We start from the raw sequence: 5576 nt of genomic DNA on the forward strand, positions 1-5576 counted from the left end.
GGAGTCACCTAAGGAAGCATGACAAATAGATATAATGTGGTATCCTGGATGGAATCCTGAAGCAGAAAAATGATATTAGGGTACTAGGTTAAAAACTAAAGGAATACCAACAAAACATGGACTTTAGTTAACAATCATTATGTCAGTATTGGTCCCTTAGTTGTGATAAATATGCCACTAACGCAAGATGTTAGTAATGAGGAAAACTGGGTGGAGGGCATACAGGAACTCTCTGATCACCACTGCAACTTTTATTTAAATCTAAAGCAAGCCCCCTTCCTTACACTGCTTGCTATGTAATTCCCTCTTTTCTCCTTCTGTGAGTCAAGGTAGGCTTAGTAAAACAAAGAGGGGCATCCCCAGGAAGACCCCAGCATGGAAAGTCACCTCTTTTTCACCCCTCCACCCCCCACCCTCATGAAACTGCAAATGTAGGAAGAAATCTCTCCAATGCGCCAGAAGGAATGGACAAGTATCAAGAGGACGCCTCCCAGACAGGACAAAACCGATGTGCCTTTCTTCTTTTACACACACGAATTACCCACTGAACGTGTTCAGAATCACGACTCTGCAATTTCCCCGAAAAGAATTATTATATCTAAGGACACCAATTTACCAGTTTCACAGTCACTCTGTACTGGCCTGACTTTGTAGCCAGCTGTTAGCACTTCCTCCCCCTCCCCCATTGCCAGGAGGTGATGCTAGGAATTCGCAGTAGGAATAAGGAGCTGGAGCAAGATTCCTACTCGCAGGTGGGTAGCTGGACTTCCTCAGGCACGACTGGCCTGCAAACCATATAGGTCAGGAAGCAGATGTCCGGGCTGCCAGAGCATCTCCCAATCCTGTGAAAAACAGGTATTTTCCCAGTTTGGAATATTGTGGATCCAATTTCAAACATCCTGCCTTCCACTAGGATGAGCCACACACACCTGACCCTTAGCCCCTCAACTCTGTTCCTGCTTAGCACAAATGTGTGGGTAGTAGAAAGCAGGGTGAGGAAGAGGGCCAGGAAACAGAGCATGGATTTTACAGATGAGCTTTAGTTCTCCCAGAAGGGCTGTCTCCAGTCAGTCCTCCTGAAATGTTATCCACGCAGGCCTTGAAGCAACCTTTATGAAAGTGCAGTTGCCTCACGGCCCACATCATGTTTCATAGATGACCAAGGTGGGTTCTTTTATCCTATATCTAAGCTTTATGTTTTGTGTGTGGATGAATATGTGAAAGCTGATGGAGCAGATTAATCTGCAGTCACACTTCGGAGTCTGTCTACGAGGAGAAACATCCCACTACAAATGTGAGCTCAAAAAGAAAAGGAGAAAAATGAACGGGCAGCACTTGTCCCTCCTCTTCTTGCCATGTACAGGTCAAAGGGAGGCACAGCTATGGCCCAGAGACACCTCTCTGAGCCATACCACATGCTCATCTCTCCTGGCATCCTCCACACCCTCCCTCCACCAGCCCTCTTCAGCTTAACTCTCAGAAACATAGTTGGTGCCTCAGTAGGTCTGATGCCAGCCTTTACTCAGAAGGTGCTGAATCCAATTAGAGCATTCTATCACATTAGAGAGCTCACACTGATTCTCTCCCTCTGCAGTCGGGCCCCATACACAGAGAAACCATCTGGGACTCAGCCATGTTCAGTGAAGAATGTGGATGGCATGGGCATCCTTCCCATTTGGGGATCAAGCATTCTCTTCTTCAGTCGCAGCTCCTCCAGTGTAACACATGTCCATGTATCAAACTCCCATCTCCTTTCACTTCCTGTCGCTATCACATATTATCTGAGTTTACTCAGTCACTGGATTTCTATTTACATATGGTACACTATGGCTCACCTATGGGACAGGGCAGTGTGTGGATCGGGGTTATTTACAGGGAAGATAGCTTGGTCCATATCCACAGGGACAGCTTATGAGGAGAAAGGACATGCAAGAAGAGAAAGCACTGCTGGCATCCCTGTCTGTTCTGTGCCAAGAGCCATCATGTTCCTGCTTCCACTCCAATCTTATTCCCATGCCCTCCATGCATCTAAGAGGAGGATGCAGTGCCAATAAAGCCTTCCAGCACATGAATAAAATTCATATTCCTTAACACTTTCCAGTCCAGCACTGCCACATCTCCACAGCAGGCGAAACTCTCTTTTCTAAGCAAGCTCCATGCAAACATTTGGGTATACATCCAGTGGTCTCGTAAAACATGTCCTGGGTGTCACATTCAGAATGGGGCATCACAAGATGAAAATGAGAAATGGGGCTGATGGAAGAGCTTAATTATTTTCCCTTTTTGTTTCTCCCTTCAATCAAATTTTCCTCCTTATCCCATCAGATTTTAAAGTACCACTTATTAAATTCCAGTAATTACTCATTCATTCTGACTCATAGTTCACAAAATATCTGGGATTTATTCTATTCCATATTAGAACCCCCAGAGCCCTTACCAAATTATACCACCCCACAGTTGACATTTGTTTTTCCGGCAGGAGAATACCATTTGTGGGACGTCATGTTTATGATCGTTTCTTTGGTGACATTTCACACCTGCCACATTAACACCCACGAGCTCAGAGAGAGGGAGTGCAAGTGAGAATCGACAAGCAAACTAGCACTGCCACTCTCAGCTGATTCACAAGAGGTGGGTAAAAGGAAGCCGCCTCAGTACCACAAGATTAGAGGACAGCCTTTCACACAGACTCCTGGACACAGAAAACCTGACCGCTTCTTCCCATATAGTGACACACAGGCTGTTCTCCGCCTGCTTGGTTTCCACAAACAGAGATGGGCCTGACAACCTCAGAGCCCCAGTCTCAAATGTTCATGTGAATTTCTCTTTAAAATGAAAATACACATTTTATCTGGTAGATATACAAATCTTAAATATACAGCTTGATAAGGTTTACTCAAGGGTACACCTATGCAATCAGTCACCTCAATAGAGTATTCTCAATGCTTGGGATGGTTCCTCAGTGCCTAGGCGACTGGCCTTCTAGAGTCAACCATTATTCTAACTTTATCACCCTAGATTTGTTTTGAATGTTGAGCTTTCCATGAATGCAATGATACAGTATGTGGCACTTTTCAATCCACTTTATGTCTATGAGCTTAATATTTATAGTTACATATATTTATAGTTTACATATATTTTTAGTTTACATATATTTATTATTTATAAATATGTTTATATTTATATATATTTATAGCTTTGGTTTTCATTTTCATTGTTATTACATATATTTATTACATATATTTATAGTTTCGGTTTTCATTTTCATTGCTGTATAGTATTCCATTGTGTGACTACAGTACCATGTATTGTCCCCTTGTACTTCTGATACACAGAATAATTTCCAACTTTTAGCTATTATGAATGATGTTATGACATTGCTGTTAAGTATATTGTGGTAAACATAAGTATTTGTTTCTCTTGGTATATTCTCGGGATAGAATTTGTTGAGTCATAGGGTACATCTATGCTTATTAGATACTACCAAACGTTTTCCCAAAGCGGTTGTACCACTTTCATTCCCACCAGCAGTATATGAGAGTCCAATTTCCTTCATAATTGGCATTGTCAATCCCTTCAAGTTCAGTCATTCAGGTTGGTATATATCAATATTTCACAGTCTAATTTTACCTTTTCATGATGAGTAATAGCATTGAGAACTTTTTCATGTTTGTTGGCCATTTTAACATGATCATTTTGAAGTTTCTGATTAAGCCTTCTGGCCATTTTAAATATGATTGCCTGCCTTTTTTTTATTGATTTAAAGTTCTGCCTATAATCCTTTGTGGTATACAAAGTTCTTAATTTTAACAAAGTCCAAATTATCAATCTTTTAAAAATAATTGCTGCTTTACAATATTATTTAACAATTATTTTTGTACCCCAAAGTCATAGAGATAATCTACATTTTCATTTCTTCGAGGTTAATTGTTTTAGTTTTCACATTTAGGTCCCAAGGTCATTGCAGGTTATGTATTGTATACAGAGTGAACTGGAAAAAGCAAGGATAAAGGGGTCTTATTTGGCCACTAGAGTTGATGTATAAAGAAAGACTTCAGTATATCATTTTTGCTCATTTACCAGGCAAACTTTCTTGAAATTAGAGGCAGAAATAAGACTTGAAGCAAATCCAAATATTTCCCTTCAGTAGGTTCTCAAAGTGAGTATCTCAGAAAGACCCACACTCGGCTCTGTCTGGGAAGAGGAATTCAACTGTTGTGAAACATAACCATAGAAACCTACACTCCACACCTTCCGTTTCACCTAAAGGAAAAATGAAACAAAACAAAAACCATAGTCAATGTGGGATTCAAGGAAAGAAATTCAGAGTGTTGCAGTCAGTGAGGGGAATCGAAATCAGGTATAGAGGAGAAACCTATTCTACCAGAAGAGAGTAAGAAACATTTCATGAAGGCCACAGCCTTAAGTGCAGGCAAATCAAAAAAAGCCTGAGATTTACTCAGACTATTTTAGAATGTTACCCTCTTCTTCAGATCTTATGATCACACCAAGGCAGCCCCAAAATAATAAAATAAATTACAGCTGAAACAGCTGCAAGATACAAACTAGGTGTAAGTGGTAGAACACAAGAAATCCCTTAAAATAAAAGAAGAGACAAAAACAAGGCCACTACATTTTTTTTGAAGCCTTTGGTACTTACAGCTTCAACAAATATTAAATCACAACTCCTGGCCACATTAACACAAATCCTCACATTTAAAATCCTAGTTACCTCAGTTCCTATTGGCTGATACAATATGTTCAGTTTTAATTGCAAAATGTGCATGCCCAAACAAATGAAAAACACAGACTACAGAAACAATTCAACAATCAGACTCAGACTGTGATATGACAAAGATGCTGGAATTATCAGACACAGAATTTAAGACAGCTATGGTTAATATGTTAATGTCCCTAATGAAAAAAGTAGACAACATTCGCATTCAAGAATGGATGGTAATGTAAGAAGAGATAAAAACTTTAAAAAAAAGGAAATGTTAGAAATACCAAACACCTTAATGGAAATTTTTAAAAAATCTCTTTGATAGAGTTTTGAGACAGCTGAGGAAAGGATCAGTGAACTGGAAGATAATTAAATAGAAACTTTACAATTGGTGCTTGCTTCGGCAGGATATATACTAAAATTGGAAGGATACGCAAAATGGTAGCATGGCCCCTGTACAAAGATGTCAAGCAAATTTGTGAAGCATTCCATATTTTTCAAGTTGAATTAAAAAGCAAGACATCTTCTGTCTTCTGGAGATCCTTTTTAAACATAACATTCATAGAATCAAAGTAAAGATCAATCACACAAACAACAAAAAGGAGCAGGAGTCAGTATTATTATGTCAGATAATTTTAACTAACAACAGTAAAAAAAGGACAAAGAAAGGCACTATATAATAAAAAGGTTCAAGTCAACAAGATGACTTAACTGTCATAAATATATATGCACCCACCATCGAAGAAGTTCAGAGTGTTGCAGCCAGTGAGGTGAATCGGAATCAGGCATAGAGGAGAAACCTATTTTACCAGAAGAGAGTAAGAAACATTTTATGAAGGCCACAACCTTAAAT

General features: G+C 39.6%; 1 non-coding gene across 1 annotated transcript; it reads left to right on the top strand.

The window, feature by feature from the left end:
• Window positions 1-5116: 5116 nt before the first annotated feature.
• LOC114679788 (U6 spliceosomal RNA) lies at window positions 5117-5221 on the top strand. The gene has a single exon (XR_003731894.1). It is a non-coding gene; the product is annotated as a U6 spliceosomal RNA (small nuclear RNA).
• Window positions 5222-5576: the final 355 nt, after the last annotated feature.

This window comes from Macaca mulatta, chromosome 7 (genome assembly GCF_049350105.2).
Source record: "Macaca mulatta isolate MMU2019108-1 chromosome 7, T2T-MMU8v2.0, whole genome shotgun sequence".
In the NCBI taxonomy this organism is placed as follows: Eukaryota; Metazoa; Chordata; class Mammalia; order Primates; family Cercopithecidae; genus Macaca; species Macaca mulatta.